Raw genomic sequence first — 23,868 nt, 5'->3', positions numbered from 1 at the left:
GGAACAGGCCTCCAGATAGAAATAAGTGGCTCTTCCATCCACTCTTATATTCACCTGACAGGAAGACCGACAGGTCCATCTTGCCCCCTGCACAGGTGAAACTAAGTTATGAAGAGGGTGATTTGTAGTAAAGAAAGATTTTAATTAGCCCATGGCTGCCAAACAGGAGCTTAGTTTATTATTACTAAAATCAACCTCCCCAGTGGCTAGGGTTGGAGTTTTTCAAAAAGTTTCAGGTCTAAGGAATGGGTCCTGGTGATTGGATGGGAATGAAATCATGCAGGTGGGGGAAATCGTCTCTATGTGTTTGATCTGCCTCTGAGTGGGGGCCACATGACTGGATGAGACATTACTCATGGGTTTGGATGAGGCCAGCTGGTTGCCAGAATGCAAGTCTGAGAAATATCTCAAAAGACCAACCTCATAATCTATAACAGTGATGTTAACTATAGGAGCAATTAATGAAATCACAAGTCTTGTGACTGCTGGCCACATGACTCCTGAGCAATAATGGATTATAGAAACTATGATGACATTTTAGCAGTATTTCGTTCTCTCCTATAATCCTAATGTTATGGTCTTGTATTACTTTTACAAAGACCACCCTTGACAAGGAGGGAGTTTATTTTAGTAAGGGGATATTATCATTCTTGCTTCAAAATTACACTGTAAACTAAATTCCTCCCATGGTTAGCCTGGACTATTCCCAGGAATGAGCGAGGACAGCCAGCCTCCAGCTAGAGGTAAGATGAAGTCTGACATGCTAGCTCTATCTCACTGCTGCAATCTTTGCAAAGGTGGTTTCACTCTCTCCACTGACTCACCAGGGGATCAGAGGAAGAAGGACATGTCTACAGTCCCCAATGCCCATGGGCTTATTTCACCCATTTCACTCCAACCTCATCCTGCTGTGGTTGTCACTCAGTTCTAACAAGTAAAAAGATGAACAAAGTTAAAAATAAAAAATTCTTTTAGACCACTCAGAGAAGCAAGGTCTCAGTGCCAACTGCCCCATATACCGGAGAGACCCACAGGTAAATACAGAGCAGCATATCTTACCTGAGCAGAAACCCAGGCCCACAAACTCAGTGGGGTGTCTTTTGCATCCTAGTCACCAACTAACCTTATCCAGACATAGTCAAAAACCCTGAACTACATGTAACTGATGAATTGCTGAAGGCTCAATGTGAACAAGGCACAGAGTTAAACACTCCAGCAGATGGATCAGGTATGGGATTAGGAGGACATTTTTATAGCTCTTACTTCCTGGAACTATACTAGGTTTTCACAGTGAATATTCAATAAAATTCCCTTTATCTTTCTTGCGGGGGATGGAGAGGAACCACTTAGAAAGATGACAGTGAATTCAATTCTTCCTGGCAAGACCTGTCTTCATAAAGATTGTTTTACCACAGCCGAATCAGCTGGGGTTTGATGGGAGCTTAACTGGCCTGGGGAAGGGAAAATGTCCAACTCCAGCCCCCTCTAGCCATCATATCCCACCTAAGGAGGAGAAAATACTGAGAGGCAGTTGTGACATTCACAGCCCAGGGAATAGACCTCATTCAGGACCACAGAATCCCTCCCTCCCCATATTCACCACTATATCATTGAAGGCCTGCTCACCCAAGTTCCTTTTACCCAGTACATCATGTCTGGCTTTCAAAAAAATAGAAAAAATACAAGACAGGCTATGGCAAAAAAAAAAAAAAATGCGATTTGAAGACAGAGCAAGGATCAGAACCAGACACAGATACAGCAGAGATGTTGAAATCAGCAGCCTGAAAATTTAAAGCAACTCTGGTTACCAGTTATGAAGGAAAAAGTAGATGCCATGCAGGAAAAGATGGGTGATGTAAGCAGAGAGATGGATATTCTAAGAAAGAACTTTAAACAATGCTAGAAATTAAAAAACAAAAACAAAACAAAACAAAAACCTCTATAAACGAAGAAGCCTGGTAGCCTGGACACAGCTGAGGAACAAATATCTAGCTTGAGGGTGTGCCAACAGAAACTTCTAAAAATGAAACAGCAAAGTTTAAAAAGAATGGGAAAAAAATGGAACAACATATCCAGCTTTCTTTCCAATATTTTGTATTGACAATAGCATATTTTTTATTTTGTAGTTGTGGAACAACTTCAAAGGCTGTAACATACACATAATGAGAATAGTCGTGGTTCCTGGGACAGGATGGAGCTGGCCAGGTGGGTGCTGTCTGATGGGTTTGCTGCCGGTTTTACACACACCTGTGTCCTCATGATGACACCATTGTCAAAAGGTGGGGTTCTTCAGGTAGGGAGATGCATGAGGCACTGGTATTTCACTTAGACTCTGCCCAATTTAAACAAACCTAATCAAACTCTAGTGTTTCTTGAGATCAAGAGAAAATGATGAAAGCATTTCACATGCCTGTTTTGGGCCCCTCCCCATTTTGCCTAACTGCACAGAAATTAGAAGCAGGGAGCTCTTTATAAATTCACTAACATAACACACATCACTTCTCTTAATTTGGCATCATTCCTCACTTGATGTAATTGACACACCTAAGATTTTCTCTCTGACAAATCCTATCCTCCCAACAGAATGCACACGCCTCCTACTACCCAGGGAGTTCCTAATTCCAAACCATCTTCAGCATCTTTCTTTGAGCATAATGTGATCTGGGCTGGAATTCAGAGCAGACCTAAACCTTTTCGTTATCAAGATGAATACTACTTCCAGAAATCGATCTTAGATCTTTGGACAGTTAACAACAGTGCCCACTTAAAGAAAAAAAAATGTTTCTTATACATTTTCATTTTACTATTGTCAGAACATGATGTGAAGTCCAAACTCATGACGAATTTTTAAATGCAAACTTTAGTACTAAACATTGAGCATCCCAAATCTAAAAATCCAAAGTCTGAAATGCCCTAAAATCCAAGACTTTTGACCACTGATGCGATGCTTAAAAGAAATGTTCACTGGAACATTTGGATTTTGAATTATTAAAATATGAAATGCTAAACCAGTAAGTATACTGCAAACATTCCAAAATCAAAAAAAGTTGGACATCCAAAACACTTTTTGTCCTAAGTATTATGCATAAGAAATACTCAATCTGTATGAAGTATAGGCACCAAGCTGTAGAGTAGACCTCTAGAACCTTCTCATCCTGCATCACAGAAACTGCAGACCCACTGAAAAACTCCCCATTCCCCCCACTGTTTTTGATATGTGGTTCTTCTGAAATATTCTGAATGTAATATTTTGAAAATTAATCTCTTATCAGAGGTATAATTTGCAAATAGTTTTCCATCTCATGGGTTGCCTTTTCACATTCTTGATAATGTTGGCCTTCTTCATTAATAGGCTACACCAACAACTCACTAATCCAGTTGAGAAACAAAAGCTAAATGGAAAAGCCACCTTACTTGATATGTTAAATTATATAAAAAGCATTTTCAAATGATTAGTGATGCTAAACTTTCTCTAAGTTTTATTTATGGGTATGTTACTGACATGAGTGTCCCCAAAATTATGAGATTCCTAGAAATTGAATACATTATTATAATAATCATGTCATATTCTACAGAAGTTAGTCAGAATGTAATATGCCACAGAAGTAACTAAATTTCTATGTGAGCTGTCTTTATTATTTATTCCTTCTCTTCTTTTTTTTCCATGACAGCTGCTTCAGGACAAGAAATTTCTTTCGGTATCTCAGTTGGGGCCACTGTCAGCATCATGACTGGAGTACTGCCTGGAGTTACTCTCTTTATTATACCAAATTCTCATCAGGGTTTTAACAATAGTCATTTTACATGTTGGTCATTCACAGATAGTTGTTTTGATTCTTCCTGAAAGCATCTGCAATCAGCTACAGTCCGAAATTGCTTCTATTTCAAAAGATTTATGGAAAAGATACTGACAAGTACTCTTGCATACAAGTTTCTGTGCAGTTCAAGATTATACCACTGGGCTGTCTACAGACTTCCAAAGCTTTAACAAACAGGCTGATGCCTTCATGAAATATGCCAACCTAGGCCAAGCTTAACAGAAATAATTTCATTGAAATAAATGATAATGTGGATAATGTTTTTATAATTTTTATTTGAAAATTTGCTGATTCTTTAAATGTTTTTTTCCAGATTTATGGAGTTTTTCTTCTTTTAAGCTATCTATATCTAAAGCAATTTGGTAAAGTATACTTTTGGAAACAATAATTGAAGCCCATTGATTTTTGCTCTTTACCAAACTGTCCCAGGATTGGGAAACTATTCATGAGTATTCACATGTTTATGCTAATATAGTTATTTGCACAAGTTTAGTAAGAATCTTCTCTCTTTACAAAAGGACACATTTCAAAACATTGGTTATATTACCAAGGCTTTGACTGAGATGTTATATTTGAGAATATACAGAGAACAGACCAATAAGTACTGCAGGCAAAGTCTGAAGATGGCCTTCATTTGGTTTCCTCATCTCAAGAGGTTTGTAAAAGTTTAATCTGAGACTCTTTATAAAAACTTCTAGTGAACCAAACTTTAGCAAGAGCCTCTGTGGTCCATTGCTACTCTTGATGCACTTATGTAAAGAATCCCGACAAAGTTTGATAAGACTAAACCTACTTTGTAAACAAATTTGTCCTACTGGGATTATCTTTGGTAAAAATAGATATGCCTATAGAGAGAAAAATTATGTGGAAAAGAAAAACTGTAGTATACCTGTTATGAAATTGAAGCTCTGTTCATGGTTTTTGAGTTTTTATTATTCACCAGTAGACTGGACTAGACCCTGAATTCTTCTAGTTCTTCCCATCCAGTTTTCTCTTATTGAATCAGTAAGAACAAAATCTGCTTTGTTCCTGAAGCCCTATAAGCTGGAGGTGGAAAGCTCAATGTAAATGTCATGGGAAAACCCTCGTGCCTGAAGTATGAGTCACTCAGAGCTCACCAATATGTTTGACACCATAACTACAGACATTCAAACTGAAAACCAGGATAAGAAGTTGACAACTTCACACTGTGAAAAGCTTTTCCAAAGTTGTCAGAACAAGTCTCCACATCAAAATCCGGCTCTTACCCCTCTTAATTTGTCCATGCTTATGCCTGCCTCTTTCACTTGGCAGGATGATATCAATAGAATTTCACATGAAGTAGCTTCTGAGACTGGAATAACAGAGTGACAGATATATCATGTCATCCTCAAATTTTTACATAAGATATCATTTAGTCCACCCAACGGCTGATATTAGCAGCATCTTTAACACAATTGTTTGTTCAAATGTACAGTGGTCCCTCTTAAAGTTACATTTTCAGACTCACTTGCTCTCACTCCCTGTTTTAATTTAATGAACCATTGAATGCTACATAATAAAATTGTTGCCTACCAGCTGAACAGGGAGGAGCCTGTGCAGTTTCTGACACTGATTGTTGCACATAAACAAATATATCAAGTATAATAATGACTCAATCACAGCAGTTACCAAACATACTACTTGTTAAAATTGCTAGAATCTTCTGGCTCATTCTTTGATCTATTCTATTTTAGTTTGTTTGCATCTTGCCTAAAGTGCATACTCCAAACTTTTGGTATTATCCTCCTGATAGTCATACTAGTAGCCTCTCTGGTGTGATAAATTCTACAAGTTTTTAAATTCTACATTTTGGTGTGGTGAATTCTGCAAAAGTTTTTAAAAAGTTTTGTGTGCAGCCATCCACAAATACCAAAGGGTCTCTCTTTGGCTGAAATGACAAAAACTCAAAGAAATATGTGATCCGGAAGACATCATAAGCCTATAAATGATGGAAGCTCAATACGATGGTTACTGACATGAATGCCAATGCTTTAAATTTTGGTCACACTCTCACCTAAGTGAGAGACTAGAGACTGCCAAATAGAACCACTCATGCTAAATGCTACAGTTTACAACCGAAATTTTAATGAAGCAAAGAGATACCAGAACAGACCTTTGTTTTTTGTTGAAAACAGGAGATTCCACTTTACCTGAGACAGCATAATAAAAGTTTCCTCTGCTTTAACTTTAACAGAAAAGCGACCTGAAGTACCCTAATGTTAACCAATTTATTTATTTATATGGCTTTGTTTACTGGATCCCACTTGACAAAACCCACTCTTTTGTTATTGTATAGCCCAAGGAGGGCTGTTATTATATTTGTCGAGTAACAGCTGCCTCAAATAATAAACGAAAAATAAAATCTATAACTACAGTAGTTGTAATTTTGTCTTTTGATGCATGCTCACACCCGGCATTGGCCAGTGGAGTTTCACAGGCTCATCATTCACACACTGACGCCCCAGCTTTTCTTTGTCACTTACAAGGACACTTCTGATTACAATGGGCCCACCCAGATAATCTAGAATAATGTCCACATCTTAAGATTTTAATTTTATCACCCCTGCACAGTGTTTTTACCAAGAAAAGTAAATGCACTGTTTCCGGAGCTAGGGTGCAAACATTTTAGGAGTCCCTTATTCTGCCAACACGGGTAACTTTCATAAATGTCACCCACAACAAAAACTTGCTTTGCCTTCCTTCTGTGTCTCACTTTTCTGTCTGTGCACAAACATCAAGGTGAAACACACAAGTTCTATGAAGTAGCTGGATGACTCTAGACCATTCATTTGAGCCCCCTCAGCCTCTTTTCTCATCTTCAGCAGAAGGGTGACCATTTGCGCATCAGAAAATGAAAGTGGAAGAGTAAATCAAAATGTGTAAGATATTAGTCACAGAACAAGGTAAGAGATGAGCCCTTGGGTAAACATTTTTTTTTTTTTTGAGATGGCGTCTCGCTCTGTCACCCAGGCTGGAGTGCAATGCCACGATCTCAGCTCACTGCAACTCCGCATCCCAAGTTCAAGTGATTCTCCTGCCTTCAGCCTCCTGAGTAGCTGGGATTACAGGTGCGTGCCACCACACATGGCTAATTTTTGTATTTTTAGTAGAGATGGGGTTTCACCATGTTGGTCAGGCTGGTCTCAAACTCCTGACCTTGTGATCCACCCACCTCGGCCTCCCAAAGTGCTGGGATTACAGGCATCAGCCACCATGCCCAGCCGGTAAACATTTTTATCAGACCTTTCCTTTCACCATTCCATTTCTGTCACCCTCACCCATCTTCTCCTCTGACTTTTTTCTCTTCAGTGACTTACTCAGTCTAATACACTGTTTAGCATCAAAAGCTACACTACAAACTCTTTTGTGACTCTCTTGGAATGTTCCTGTGATGCCCAGAACCCTGGAAGCCTAAGCCTTACATCAGTGTGCCCTGAATATGAGATATGGGGTCAAAGGTGATTATTTTGGAGCTTTAAGTTTTAAAGACAGTGCTACAAGGTTTCAGACTTTCATGGGGCCTGTATCCTATTTTCTTCAGCCTATTTCTTCCCTTTGGAATGGGAGTATTTACCCAATGCCCATACCTCCATTGTGTCTTAAAAGTAACTAACTTGTTTTCGAATTTACAGGCTCATAGGTAAAAGGAAATTGTCTTGTCTCAGATGAAACTTGCTATTTCAGACTTTTGAGTTAATGTTGGAATGAGTTAAGACTCTAGAGACTGTTGGGATGCCATTCTTATATTATTAAATGTGAGAAAGACATGAGATTTGGGGGGGACCATGGAGAGAATAATATTTTTTTCGACCTTTACCCCCACTCAAATCTCATGTCAAATTGTAATCTCCAAAGTTGGAGGTGGAGCATGGTTGGATGTGATTGGATCATGGAGGTGGTTTCTCATATTTTAACACCATTCTCCTTGGTGCTGTTGTAGCAACAGTGAGTTTTTATCTGGTTGTTTACCAGTGTGCAACCCTTGCCCTCTTCCTACAGCTCCTATTATATAAGATGTCTTCCTCCACTATTGGCTTTCTCCATGATTGTAAGTTTTCTGAGGCCTCCTCAAAAGCTGAGCAGATGCCAGAATCATGCTTACTCTATAACCTGTTGAATCATGAGACCATTCAACCTTTTTCTTTATAAATTATTCAGGTTCATGTATTTGTCTGTAGCAATGTAAAAACAGACTTATACAGCCTTATTTTCAGTAGAAAAAAAACTAGGGAGTAAACCATTCTAACTATGTACCGGATGAAAAGCCCAAGACAAAGAACAGAGCTATGAAGAAAATGCCTGGACACTCTTCTCTCCCAGGCACAGCTGGAGGATGGGATGAGTTTTGTCCCCAGTTCTTACTATGGTCACTCATCTAGAACTCAGAATTTAAAGCTTCAAATATAAAGACATAAGCTCACAGACAAATTAAGGAAATGTATATACATGGAAGCAACTGTCTGATGACCTTAAAACATCTAGTAAAGACAATATAAACCTGCCTGCCAACAGACCTAGGCAAAAACATATAAATTAAATTATGAAGACATTTCTACTTTATTTTACCAACAATTTTAAAACTATCTATATTCACCAAAGGTTACTAAAATCACATGTATAGAAAACCATTTGGGCTTATTCACTTAATTTGTGAGTACTCATCTATTTTTACATTAATTTGATACCACGTGTAAACAGTATATAAACGTGTGAGATATAAATATATGGGATGAAACATATAACATATACATGTTCACATAAAGATAGAGAGAGACAAAAAGATTTTAGAATTTTGACTTTAGGGTTTTAGGCATGAGATAAGTAAAACCCACCATTTTAAAGGATACTTGGATTCAAATTTCTTTCTTGTAAATGGTAAAGGTTAACATGTATCTGAGGAAGGCTTTACCGAGTTTTAGAGAAAATACATAGCACATTTACATCTCAAAGCAAAGAGAGAGAGAGAGAACTTAAGCTTTTTCAAGAAAAAATTTGGTGTGTTCAAGGAAGATTAAAAATAGATGCCAAGGTAACACAAAAATAATAGAAATTTACCAAGGAGTTTTATTTATTTATTTTTTATTATACTTTAAGTTTTAGGGTACATCTGCACAATGTGCAGGTTAGTTACATATGTATACATGTGCCATGTTGGTGTGCTGCACCCATTAACTCGTCATTTAACATTAGGTAAATCTCCTAATGCTTTCCCTCCCCACTCTTCCCACCCCACAACAGGCCCTGGTGTGTGATGTTCCCCTTCCTGTGTCCATGTGTTCTCACTGTTCAATTCCCACCTATGATCGAGAATATGCAGTGTTTGATTTTTTGTCCTTGCGATAGTTTGCTGAGAATGATGGCTTCCAGCTTCATCCATGTCCCTACAAAGGACATGAACTCATCATTTTTATGACTGCATAGTGTTCCATGCTGTATATGTGCCACATTTTCTTAATGTAGTCTATCATTGTTGGACATTTGGGTTGGCGCCAAGTCTTTGCTATTGTGAATAGTGCCACAATAAACATACGTGTGCATGAGTCTTTATAGCAGCATGATTTATAATGCTTTGGGTATATACCCAATAATGGGGTGGCTGGGTCAAATAGTATTTCTAGTTCTAGATCCCTGAGGAATCGCCACACTGACTTCCACAGGGGTGAAACTAGTTTACACTCCCACCAACAGTGTAAAAGTGTTCCTATTTCTCCACATCCTCTCCAGCACCTGTTGTTGATTTAGAGCTGTAGCTTTTAATTTGGTCTCTGTTCTTCAACTGAATCACTGTGATGAAGATAGAGCCCATTAAGGAAGAAGGCCAACAAAGTCTTTGCAATTTTTAGACTCTAATAAATTAAATATGTAAAAAAGAGAACCAGATGGAAGGGACAACACTTAGATATTAAAAATCAAGGATTTCACTGAATCCCAGGTCCCCAAGAAGAGGAAAATGCAATGGGGACCATACTGTGCAACACTTCCACAGAGTACTTTGCTCCAAGGCATTTCCCTAATTGTTTAAACTGTGTCTTTTGCATCTAAACATGCAAAGAAATGAGTAGCCCACTGAAGCTATAATAATTTATTATAACCTCAGTTAGTCACCTTCAAAACCATAGCTCTTACCACTGACTGAGCAACCATTACACACACAAGGTCACATATTTTTACAGTACAAACTAATATAAAAGGCAAAGAGGTCAGGTAACACAATGGAGAAAAGAGCAGAGTTTTAGACCTGAGAGAAATCCATTCACTTGCAACTCTTGGGGATCCATGAGAAAAAAAAAACTATGGTTACTCCCCTACAGGAGAGTCTGTGTCATCTTTTCTGTTTTCCTAAAGGGGTCCTAATACAGGAGTTATTGAGAAATTATTTTTAGGCAGCTAGAAAGGGTAAAAGAATTCTTGGTGGAATTTTCCTTTAATAAAAAGCAGCCCCCAAACAATTTCTAACAGAAAACAGACTGAATGATCAGGCTGCAAGCATAAATATGCACATACAGATGCAGGCAACTAAGAGCCAGGTACTCCCAATATGGCGGTTCCTGCTCTTTTTTCCTTGTCACCACATGTGCAGGTGTCATGGTGACCACCAGGTAGAGGCCACATTTGCATAATAAAAGATTAGGGTGGGAGGGCCAGTCTTTTCTCAGGCTATGTAAAAGGCACACCTGGTCAAAACAATCCCCGGGACCCTATGTAAATCAATCACTGCATCCTCAAGTCTCTGAAAAAAAATCAACTGCCTCCCACCCCAAATTGGAGACCCTCTCTTGGGTGACTGCTTTCTTTGTATGAGAAAGCTTTTTCTCTCTCTCTTCTTGTCTGTTAAACTTTTCACTACTAAACCCACTCCTCATGTGTTTCCATGTCCTGAATTCTTTCTCAGTGTGTGACAAAGAACCATGGATGCATTCCTAAAGAGAGCCATTTTATTTGGGAGTTCTCATCCGGGATTGTGATCAGAACAGAAGATAGAATCTTCAGAACGTTGAGTATGGAGCAAACTTCAAATCTGCCCTTTAATTTCAAGGTTCTCTTCAAACTAGTTTCCTTTCATGGAGAACATCACCATCACATGAGGCTGGCGGATGTCCTGGAGCAGGTGAGAATTTCTGACCAGGACACACTCTGATGTTATTCAAAGGCCTCTGTACTGAACACAGCCTCCGGCAGCCCATCCAGATGTTGGTAATGGGTCTCCTAATTTGCTATCCTGTTGTGAATTTGTTCTTCCTTTCTATCCATGGTCTCTATGTCTCCTATTCTTTTTGTGTATGCAATATGTGGAAATTTTTACAGTTCAGGGAAACAGTTCTGTTAGGAAAGATCAGTAAATGCTATAATAACTAACCCAGTAGGTCCCTCCCTCTCTCTCTCCCTCTCTCTCCTTCCTCTGGTAAGCACATGGTATTTCTAAGCCAACAGTGTCACCTAGTGGAAACAGAAATCCTCCTCATGAGGCACATTGTTGGTCCTTTGCCATAACACTGCACTTTTCCAATTCTCTCTTTTTGCTCTGATAGAAAAGCCCTTTCTGTGAATGGGAAAGCTCTGCTTTCAATAGTTAGGAGTAAAATGTTTTCCAAAGACAAATTTGAGTTCCGATACTGTCCCATCAGCAGGAAAAACAGCAATTAGTTCCCTAAATTCATTTAAGGTACTTATTCTATCTCCAATTAGAACAGTATTTAATTAGTAAGGACATTTTAAGAACAGAGTTAACCAGGAACACTTTTCTGAGGGTAAATGTTTTAGCACAGGCCATAACTGCCAACTGGCACAGTCTCTCTGTTAAAGAAAGCTTGTTCAAAGGCAACTGTTACAGTTTCTCCACAGATCCTTTTTTCAGGGAGCCAGGCAGATCACAGGAGATAAGCTAAGGCTGCATGGGTAAAGTGTGGCTAATTGCATCACTTCACTTATGCAGTTCCTTGGTTTACAGGGCCACACCAACAACCATGGGTGGCACATTTAACACAGTGCCAGGACTCAGAAACCAAGGAAAGAAAACAGTTGGGGGCATGCTCCCACTGTCTTCCACTCTACTCTGGGTCACAATGAAAGAAGGAGGACTCTAAGGACACTTTTATTCTCACTTCTTTTTCTAGATGGCTAACAGAGCATCTTCAGCTTGCACCCCTCTGGAGTGCACTTTGAGGCACTAGAACTCTTTTAACCTCAGGACTTTGAAGAGAAAAGCAACTCATTCTATTTTGCACAATGACAGGACATTTTTACTAAACCTTTACAAGCATTATAACAGCAAACCAGATTTTTTTAACAGTCATATCAGGCAGGCCTATAAAGAATAATCCCCTAGAATTAGAAAAGCAACTTCCAAGGGAACCATCTGAGAAGAACCTCCATAATTTGGGGTCCCTCCAAGTTCCCTTCTCATTACAGAAACTTAGGCAAATAAAGTAAGACTTAGGCCAATTTTCAGACAATCCTGATGGGTATATATAAGCTTTCCAGAATTTAAGTCAGGTGTTTCACCTCACATGGAAGGATGTTATGCTGCTCCTAAACAAAACGCTAACTGTAGCTGAAAAACAGGCAGCTCTGCAAGCAGCAGAGAATTTTGGAGATGAGCAACATATCTGCTATACTACACCAAAAGGGAAGGAAGGAGATAAGGAAAGTGAAGAAATAGCAGAAACACCATTCCAAATAAGAAGTGACGCAGTACCTCCTGCCAACCCTGATTGAAACCCCAATAGCTCTGCAGATGAATGGAAAAGAAAAACTAAGGCCAGACCGTTTAATTCCTCCAAACTATCTATGATAGACTCAAAGCCAGATGAGAATCCTGCAGCCTTTATGGATAGGTTGAGAGGGGCACTATTAGCACACACCTTTTTGTCTCCTGATTCAGTCAAGTGACAGCCCATTCTAAAAGATAAGTTTATTATACATAAAGCTCCCAATATTAGAAGGAACCTACAAAAGGTAAGCTATAGTAGCAGATAGCACCTTGGAAAACCTTCTGAGGGTAGCCACTTCAGTCTTTTATAATAGGGACCAGGAGAAGGCCCAGAAGAAAGAGAGAAAGCTCAAGAGAAGGACAAAGCCTCTAGTATCTGCTTTGCAGAGTTGCAAAGTCCAGGATCCCAGAGGTGTATCTACTAGTTGCTCTCGGTGTGGCAAGCCAGGGCATTTTAGGAAGGAGTGTCCAAACAGCAAGAGGAAGTCACCTTGACCCTGCCCAGCCTGTGGTGGAGACCACTGGAGATGCAACTGCTCCCACAGATGGAGGTCACTGGGTTCAGAACCAGTCTCACAGTGGTCCAGCAGGACTGATGGGTCCTGGGGCTAAAACCCCTGGCTCCAGCAGCTCAAACTGCCATTAAAGCACAGGAGACACAGGTGATTCTGGAAATTATAGGAAGGAAAGTAGACCTCCTTCTAAACACTAGATCCAGTCTCTCTCTTTTCCCCTTTCTTATCCAGGTCTCCCCTCTTCCCATAGCACAACCATAAGGGGTGTCTCAGGAAAAATTCTAATCCAATATTTTTCTCAACCTCTTATTTGCAGTTAGAGGGACCTGTTGTGTACATCTGCTTCCAAACCACTGTCACAATACCTCTACTAGTCAGAAAAGCCTCCATATTAACCCTAGGAAAAAAAGGTTTACGCCCCCACTTAATGTGGCAAAATTACTTTCCTCCAGAGGGAGCTCTTAGCTAACAAACAGTTGGTAAAGCAGGAAATATATAAGGAAGGATAAGCAGTAGTCACTCTAAATAACATCTCTCTTCAGGTGCAGGTGCTCAATCAGCTAAACCAATAGTTCTTCCAAGAGTACTTAAATTAAGCAAGGGAAAGGTAGCTAACATTTACGCTGATTCCAAGTATGCTTTTTTTAGTTCTTCATGCTCATGCTGCCATTTAAAATAAAAGGCATTTTCTTACCACCGATGTATTGCCTATAAAATATCACCAAAAAATTAACAGGATACTATCCCCAGTTTTCTTCCATGAGAAATAGCAGTGATACATTATAGGGAACATCAAAAAGGGAACAGATGAATTAGCCAAAGGAAATAGGCTCGCTGATCAGGCAGCTAAGTCACTGGCAAGGTATCAACACACCTCAAAGCCTTCTAATCTAGGAAGGCTCTGTAAGATAAATTAAACCGCAGTACCTTCCTGCAGAAATAAAATAGGCCACTTCACAGGGTATTCTTTCCAGTCCTCAGAATGGCTGCAGTCAGAGGATGGCAAACTCCATTTGCCAGCCTTCAGCCAATGGGAAATCCTTAAAATCCTTCACCAAGCTTTTCACCTAGGAAAGGATAAAACTTATCAATGTACTCACAGATTATTTTCATATAGAAAATCTCTAAATTGGTTAAGCATGTAACCTCTCTAGCTCACTTCCAACATGAATTGACACATCTAGCAAAAGCCCAACCCCAGGAAATAGGACCACCCTTATTTAACCCAGATTTGGTATTAGTAAAAACTCTCTTCTCTCTCTCTCTCTCCCCTTAAGTGAAGTGGTTAAAATGGCATATTATGTATATATACACACACACACATATATATATACACATGTACATATATATACATATACATATATACATATGTGTGTATATTTATAGACATATGTATATATTAAATTTATAGAAATACATATTCACATCTAATGAATATAAGTATGTATGTGTTTCTATATACACACTCAACCACAATTTTTTGAAAAGTGTTTGGTGAAAAAAAAACCCCTCTATGTAAAACACACCCATTCTTATAAGATAGCCCTCATATACTTCCATGCAGAACTCTCCTGACATTATCTGCAGACAGGTTCAAGAATTTAGGGACATGAAGCAGTCCAGGAGAGAGCACATGCGCAACATAAATGTATTTGCAGAGACTGAGAACTAACCTGGATGCATGAATCTCAGCACTGCCAGGACACATACCCTTCCCCAGGGATTCTGACTTTATCTGACCAAGCCCACTATCCAGATCTTGTTGTGGGGCTGGGGCAGAGAAAGTCACAAAGCCTGTTCCCTGGGCACTCTGTGTGACACACAAGACCACCCCCACCCCATCATTAGGTCTCCCCACACAGGACTGACCATCAGGCATCGTGAGGAGGACTCTACCCTGGGCTCAGAAATCACACAAAAGAATTAGCCACAGAGAGAAACACTGAGCTAGAGGAGCTGGTTGCTGACATGGAACAGGGTCCCTGTAGTTCACGAGTCCAACCTGGTCTGAATTCCACTCACTTCATAAGCCAGGCACCCCTGAGAAACAGCTTTTTCCCACGGTCTCTTCTGAGGTAACACATTAGGGTCCCTCGCTGTCAAGATTCCAGAGATAGAAGAAACAAGGACAGCACACATCCCAGCTTTACCCTTCCTCCCTCCCTGCCTCCCTCCCTCCCAGGAATCAGGGCTCAGGGCTCAGAAGGAAAGGCAGAGACCAGTGAGGCCAGAGTTGGTGAGATAGCTGAAAGGTGTTCAGTGAAAAAAGTGCATCCCCCTTTCATTCTACCTGATGAGCCCTGTCCTGCAAAGCTTCCTCCACCCTGAGGACTTCCCCAGACACCCTAACAAGACGGATGGTTCCATTTCCTTCCTGCTCACACTGAGGCCTGTCCTGCCTTCTGGGAAATGAAAAACGCACCAAAATCAGCCAGAGTAGCCACCCCTGCCAGGATCCATAATGAGACAATGTCCCCATGTCACCAGGAGAATGAGCTTCCACTGTGTCCCAATCCAGGGCTCTTTCCCTCTGAGAGGCTGACTCATGAAACAGACCACCTGAAAGAGATCAGTGACTCCTCCATCCATTCTTACAATCACCTGACAGGTTCTTGCCCTCTGCACAGGCAAAGCCAATTTATTATGAAGGTGATAGGTAGTAAAGAATGGTTTCACTTACCCAAGGCTGCCAAACAGGAGGACAGAAGTTTATTGTGACTCAAATCAGCTTCTCCAATGGCTCTGAGGTTAGAGTTTTTCAAAAACTTTGAAGGGACGAAAGTGTAAGGAATAAGTACTGTTGACTGGCTGGAGATGAAATGATGCAGGTAGGGAAAATGGTATGTATTTGTTGAATCTGCCTCTGAGTGGGGGCCACATGACTGGTTGAGCCATTGCTCATGAGTCTAGAGGAGGTCAGCTGGTTGCCAGAAAGCAAAAGTCTGAGAAATGGCTCAAAAGATAAATCTCAGATTCTACAATAGTGTTGCTATCTATAGGAGCAACTAGGAAAGGCACAAAACTTGTGACCTCTGGACACATGACTCCTGAGCAGTAAGGGATTATAGAAACTATGCCTGCATTTTAGCAGAATTTGGGACCCTCCCATAATTCATGGTCTTTTCTTAGATTTACCAAGGTAGTCCCGGACAAGGAGGAGCTAATTTTAGGGAGGGACTATTATCATCCTTGCTTCAAAGTTAAACTATAAATTCCTCCCATGCTTACCCAGGCCTATGCCCAGGAATGAGAGAGGACAGCCAGCCTGAGGCTCGAGGTGAGATGGGGTCAGCCAAGCTAGCTTCCTCTCACCATCACAGGCTTTGCAATGGTGGTTTCACTTTCTACACTGACTCACCAGGGGGTCAGAGGCAGAAGGACAGATCTGCAGTTTCCAAAGCCCATGGGCTCATTTCACCCATTTCACTCATGACTCCATCCTCAACCTGTTGTGGGGCTCATATCCTCCAGTCATGCCCTAGAGACTTCGAATTTCCATCAGGCATGTAAGTAGCTTAAAAATTTTCACTCAGTTCTAACAACAAATAAAAAGCTGAACAAACTGAAAAATCAACAACTCGTTTAGATTTCTCAAGAAGCAAGGTCTCAGTGTTAACTGGCCCACATATTGTAGAGACACACAGGCAAATACAGAGCACACACCGTACCTCAGCAGAAACACAGGCACAGAAACCCCAGCGGGAACCAGTGCTGGGGTCAGAAAACATGAACTCTAATTGAGGAAATTCTGGAGGCTCAGTGTGGACACAGCACAGAGATAAACACACCAGTGGATGGATTAGACTTCGGAGTAAGGGGACAGTTTTATGACTTTTAGTTCCTGGAGCTCTACCAAGTTCTCACAGTCAATATCCAAAAAGAATCCACATCCTTCTTGTAGGAAGAAGGGAAAAAAACACTTGGAAAGTTGTCAGTGAATTATATTCTTCTTGGTAAGACCTACATTTAAGAGAAACTATTTTACTACAGCCTAATTAGCTGGGGTTTGATGGGAGCTTAACTGGCCAAGGGAAGGGGAAATATCCAACTCCAGCCTCCTCAAGTCATCATATCCCACCTAATGGTAAGAAAAACCTGAGAGGCGCTTGTGACATTCACAGCCCAGGACACAGACCTCATCCAGAACCACAGAACCCTTCCCTCCCCACACTCACCACCACGTCACTGAATGCCTGCTCACTCAAGTCCCTTTTACCCAGTACATCATGTGTGGTTTTCAAAAAAATACAAGACGGACTATGGCAAAAAAAAAAAAAAAATGCAGTTTGAAAGACAGAGCAAGTATCAGAACCAGACACAGATGTGGTAGGGATGTTGAAGTTATCAGACTGGAAATTTAAAACAACTCTGGTTAAGGATTATGATGGAAAAAGGAGACACCTTTCAGGAATGGATGGGTGATTTAAACAGAGACAGCTATTCTAAGAAAGAACCAAAAGAAATGCTAGAGATTAAAAACACTTTAAGAGAAATAAAGAATGCCATCCATGGGATTACTGGTAGGCTGCACACAGCTGAGGAAAGAATCTCTGGCTTAAGTGTGTGTCAATAGAAGCTTCCAAAACTGAAATAGCAAAGTTTAACAAGAGGGAGAAAAAGTAGAACAACATATTCAGCTTCATATTCAATATTTTGTGTCAACAATAGCATATTTTATATTCTGAAGTTGTATTTTATATTTTGTAGCCTAAAAAGCTGTAACATACACATAATGGGAATACTGGTGGTTCCTAGGACCAGGTGGAGCTGGCCAGGTACGTAATATCTGATTTACTGCCTGTTTCATGCACACCTGTGTATTCATAATAACAACATTGTCATAAGGTGGGGTCCTTCACGTGGGGAGATACATGAGCCACTACTGCCTCACTTGGACTCTGCTCAATTTAAACAAAGTTAATCAAACTCTAATTGTTTGGCCCTGCTCAATTCATACTTCACCAATATTGCTGCTCGACTCACACTTCAGAAGTCTGTGCATCTCCCACACAGAGCACATGGCCCCATGGTCTCTGAGCCCTCAGATCATCATGCATCCATCTGTCTTTTGACACACAGACCTGCTGTGGGCTTTTAAGGACTTGGATTGGTTGAGAGGTAGTAGATGTCAACTCTGATTGGAAAATGCTCGTGGAGAAATCAATGGTGCCACACAGGGGAAACTTCTCTATTATCTGCACACCGAATCTGCCCAAGTCCTCTGTCACCAGCAACTCCGTGGAGGATGAGGAGGCTGTGGTCTTAACCTGTGAACCTGAGACTCATGGCACAATCTACATGTGGTGGGTAAATGGTCATAGACTCACACTTAGTCCCAGGCTGCAGATGTCCAATGATAACAGGATCCTTGCTCTACTCAGTGTCACAAGGAGTGACACAGGACTCTATGAATGCCAAAGGAAGAATGTAGTGAGTACCAGCCACAGTGACCCAGTCACCTGGAAGTTCGCTGTGAGTATCCTCTTTTCCTTCATGGACAAGGCTGCCAGTCCAAATCCACATAACCCGAAGCCAGGCCTCTCAGTCCCTCTCAGGTCCATGTATGAAGACACTTACCCCTGGACCCCCAAGCTGGCCATGACTTCCTGCCGCAGGCAAACATGGGTAGGCCCAGGAAGGGAGGAGCTCCTCCAGTCTTAGGAGACTCTGGTTCCACAGCTTGTGATGTGAGAAACAGGTGAATGTCTTAGAATCCTCCAGTTCAGTGAACACAGAGGAAGTTTGGCTGGGACTTCGGGGTTGTGACTTGGCAAAAAGGAATACTGTGTCCCTTTCACAGACCAGGAGCTTCCCATTCCCTCTGATAACATTACCTGTGGCTTTATTCTCTTTGCTCCAGATGGCCCAGATGAACCCATATCATATTTTTCAGACACCTATTACTATCCAGGGTCAAACCTCAACCTCTCCTGCCTCACTTGCTCTAACCCATCAGCAGAGTATTCTTGGCTGCTGAATGGGAATGACCCTGAAACAGGACAAGAGCTCTTTATCCCCCAAGTCACTATAGAGAATAGTAGGGACTATCTGTGTTATGTCCATAACCCAGTCACTAATGGCAAAAACTTCGCAACCAAGAAAATCACAGTCCCTGGTAAGTGGATTGCTGGAGCATTGGCAATATGCTTTCAGGTGAAGCCTATCTGGCTTTCCAAGAAAGAGCCAGGAAAACATTTTTATTCTCAGCCTGTGTCCCATGCACAAAAGTAAATCCCTAATTTTTCTCCTGAACCCTCCCAATTCATATCTACAGATTCTCTTCCCTTTGTTTTCCGGAATTCTGGTGGAAGACCTTGGGTCCAGCCTGAGAAATGTAGGGAAATGGCTTTATCAGCCCCAAGCCCTATGCAGTGTAAGGGCCTTCACAGAGGGAGAAAGAGGAGGGTCCTCATGGTCAAGCTGTTTCTGTCACCAAAATATCCCTTCTGTCTCCTTTGTGTGTGTGTCTGTGTGTGTGTACTCCATGAGCTGCAATGAACATCAGAGGCTTCAAAACAAGCCCACTTTTTCCCCAAATGAGAGGAGGAAGCCCCTTGGTTGAGGTAGAAGCAGCTCAGACTCTGCTTCCTGCATTACTGTGGGCGTACCCAGTGACAACCGTGTCCTGACTCCAGCCGTGGTGGGGCCAGGGCATGTGGATAAGGTGCCTGGGTGGCCGGTCCTGAATCTGGCTAAATCTAGCTGCCAGTAGCAGCCAAGCCTCCCATGGGTAAGTCTTTAAAAAATGGGAATAGGGCTGTGTCCTGGCTCTGAAGTCACCGCCTGTTTGAGTCTGTGGATACAGCTCCTGGAACACAGCACAGAGGACAGTGAGTGATGCACACTTGGAGAAATAGGGAGATTAACTCACAAAAGCTCTCTATGGCAGGGAAGCAACAGTGACAAAAAGTGTGTATTTATAGAAAGGCTAAGAGTACCAGACACTATATATCTAAGACTTACCATTAACTGTTTCTAAGCGTGCAATTTAGTGTTGTGTTACTATCAACACTATCCATTTCCAGAGCTTTTTTTATCCTACTATACTAAACCTCTGAACCCAATAAATGATGACTCTCATTCCTTCTCCCCTTAACCCCTGTTAATCACCATTCTAATTTCTGTCTCTATGGAACTGACTATTCTAACTATCTTACATAAATGGAAGTATATAACAATTATCCTTTTGTGTCTGGCTTATTTCACTTCGCATAATGTCTTCAAGGTTCATCCATTTTGCACCATGTGTCAAAACGCTATCAGTTGCTAAGATTGAAGAACATTCCAAAGTATGGATATACCTTTTTGTTCATCCACTTATCTTTCAATAGCCTTTTCGGTTGTTTCCACCCATTGGCTACTGTGAGTGATGCTGCTGTGAACATCAGTGTGCAAATATCTGTTCAAATATTTTTCAATACTTTTGGCTGTATGTCCAGAAGTAAAATTCCTGGTTCAAGTGGTAATGCATTAATTTTTTTTTGTAGTGTATATGTGAATTTTTATTTTATTATTATTATTTTTTTATTATTATTACTATTATTATTATTATACTTTAGGCTCTATGGTACATGTGCGCAACGTGCAGGTAAGTTACATATGTATACATGTGCCATGCTGGTGCACTGCACCCACCAACTCGTCATCTAGCATTAGGTATATCTCCCAATGCTATCCCTACCCCCTCCCCCCACCCCACAACAGTCCCTGAAGTCTGATGTTCCCCTTCCTGTGTCCATGTGTTTTCATTGTTCAGTTCCCACCTATGAGTGAGAATATGCGGTGTTTGGTTTTTTGTTCTTGCGATAGTTTACTGAGAATGATGATTTCCAATTTCATCCATGTCCCTACAAAGGACACGAACTCATCATTTTTTATGGCTGCATAGTATTCCATGGCATTAATTTTTTTAAGAAACTCACATACCATTTTCTTTTCTGTTGTTGATGTTGAGACAGGGTCTTGCTCTGTCACCGAGACTGGAGTGCAATGGTGCAATCTTGGCTCACTGCACCCTCCACCTCCCAGGTTCAAGTGATTCTCATGCCTCAGCCTCCTGAGTAGCTGAGATTACAGATGCATGCCACCATACCCAGCTAATTTTTGTAATTTTAGTACAGATGGGGTTTCACCACACTTGCTGGGCTGTTCTCAAACTCCTGACCTCAAGAGATCCACCAATCTCGGCTCCCAAAGTGCTGGGGTTACAGTCATGAGCCGGCCATGCTATGCCATTTTTTCCACAGTGGCTATAACATTTCCCATTCCCATCAGCAATACACAAAAGCTTCACTTTTTCCACATACTTGAAAACACTTGTTTTGTGATGTTGTTGATGTTGTTTTTATCAAAGCCATCCTAATGTGTGTGAGGTCGTCTATCACTGTGGTTTTCCTTTGCATATCTCTAAGTATTACTAATATTGAGAATCCTTGCATGTCCTCATTGGCCATTTGTATATCTTCTTTAATAAAATCTCTATTTTAGTCCTTTGTCCATTTTTTAATTGGGCTTTTGCGTTTTTGCTGTTTTTGATTTGTAGTGTTCTTCATGTATTCTTGAAATTAATCTCTTATCAGATATATGATTTGCAGATATTTTCCCTATGTCATAGTTTGCCTTTTTACATTCTTGATAATGGCCTTTCATATATAAAAGTTTTAATTTTCATTAAGTCCAATTTATCCTTTTTTTACCTATGCTTTTGTAGTTGTAACTAATAAATCATTCTGAAATTCAATATCATGAAGCTTTTTCCTTATGTTTTCTTCTAAGATTCTGGTAGTCTTCACTCTTCCATTTAGGGCTTTGATCCATTGTGGGTTCATTTTTTTGTATATGGTGTGAGGTAAAGTTTCAACTCATACTTGTCCATGGATAGCCAGCTTTCCCAGCATTTCTTGTTAAAAAGACTGTCCTTTCCCCATGGAATGGTCTTGGCACTCTTGACAAAAATCATTTGGCCATATATGCAAGCTTTCTTTCTGGGTTCTCTATTCTATGCCATTAGTTTCTATGTCCTCTTTATGCCACTACCACACTGTATTGATTACTGTAGCTTTGCAGTAGATGCTGAAATCTGAAAGTGTGGGTCCTCCAGCTTCCTTTTTCCTTTTCAAGATTGAAGTTTTTAATTCCACCTTGGACATGCTGCACTCAGATATTTTTGAAGGTTTTAGGATGTGAGAAAGGCTGATTGCTATTTTCTATGACCTTGGAACTTTCCACCTTTTCATAGTTGCATCTTTCTCTCGGTGTCTCAGTTGTGGCAGCCATGAATGGCCTCCATGGCAGGGACTTGGCTGACAGACGGCCCAGGTCAGGGCATTTCAAATTCACCTTACATATGATGAGTCTATTGTGTATATACTTATTTATATATGATAAAATTGACATTCATATTACATATGTGAATTTTATGTATAAATGGCCTAGTGTTTATGTGTTATCTTTTTCATAGATATGGAAATATGTATATATTTTAAATTGTTATATATTCTATATTTTTAGATTATTATATATTGTATATAAATATATAGAAATATGTATATGCTTTTTCCATATATATGTAAAAAAGAGAACACATAAAACACTAGGAGGCTGTGGACACAGCAGATGGGACACAGCACAGAGGACAGTGAGTGACACACACTGGGAGAAATAGGGAGATTTGGCCATGGGAGCTCTGCATGGGAAGGAAGGGGCAGTGACAAAAAGTGTGTATTTATAGAGAGGGTAAGACTACCAGACACTACATACATATATAACATATGTCAATTTTATTATATGTAAATGTCCTGGTGTTTTATGTGTTACCTCTTTTTCCATATACATATATGGAAAATATCTATATGTTTTACATTATTATACATTTTATATTACATATTTTATTATATATATTACATATAAATAAGTATATGGAAATATATATTTTTCTCCTGTGCACATGAAAAAAGAGGTAACACATAAAACACTAGGACATGGTTACTGGGTACATGTGGGAGAGAGAGAAAAAAGCTAAGTGCTAAAAAGTCAAGCCTGGTATGTTAGTTTATGCCCACTGAGATGCATCCAAGATGAGATTACACATGCAGGATAATTTATTAGGAAAAATGCCTGTGAGGGAAAGTGGGGCAGGCATGAAAAAAGTCTGGGGAGCTTTGAGACCACTATGCAAATCTGATTCCTGTGAAGGAGAAAGAGAAAGAAGATTTAGCTACAGTTCAAAGACAGCATGGCAAGACTGATGGAGATTCTTCCCACCAGTCACCCAGGAGAATAAAACAGAGTCTCAAAGAACTGGGCTTGCATTCATATCCCTGCTGGGAGCTTCAGGAAAGTGAGGACTCTATGCAAAGTAGATTGTCAATTTGGAATGCACTGATCTGCGCCTTCTGTCAATCAAGTCAATTGATTATTAATTAGTCAATTATTAGCTGGGAGTGCTGGAATTACCTAGGGAAATTTTTCAACATACATAAGCCTATACTTTCTCGGCCCTATTCATTAATGGGCTCCACCAAGAACTCAGTAATCCTCTTGAGAAACACAAGCTGCCATGGAGACCTGACAGGGTCTTATTCATGCCTACCACAACTGACACACTGAGAAAAAGATGCAACCATGAAGGGGTAGAAAGTTCTCATGACACAGAAAATAGCAGTCAGCCTTTCTCACATCATAAAGGCTTCAAAAATATCTGAGTGCAGCATGGTCAGGATGAAATTGACAGAAGGCGGATCACTAACTTAGAAACACATTGACAGAGAAAAAAACTACAAGAATATAGTTGGCTAATCATCTA

The 23,868-nt window shown here is 40.4% G+C and overlaps 1 long non-coding RNA gene across 1 annotated transcript in view; it reads right to left on the bottom strand.

The window, feature by feature from the left end:
* Positions 1–23,868, bottom strand: part of LOC112130129 (uncharacterized) — a 105,964-nt gene that overhangs the window by 32,330 nt on the left and 49,766 nt on the right. The window contains exon 6 of the long non-coding RNA XR_008516611.2: positions 13,992–14,131. This is a non-coding gene — a long non-coding RNA (uncharacterized LOC112130129). The remainder of the gene's footprint in view (positions 1–13,991; positions 14,132–23,868) is intronic.

The sequence above is a fragment of the Pongo abelii genome, chromosome 20, assembly GCF_028885655.2.
Source record: "Pongo abelii isolate AG06213 chromosome 20, NHGRI_mPonAbe1-v2.0_pri, whole genome shotgun sequence".
Taxonomy (NCBI): Eukaryota; Metazoa; Chordata; class Mammalia; order Primates; family Hominidae; genus Pongo; species Pongo abelii.
The sequence above is the reverse complement of the archived record's forward strand: the minus strand, read 5'-3'. Positions and strand labels throughout refer to the sequence as shown.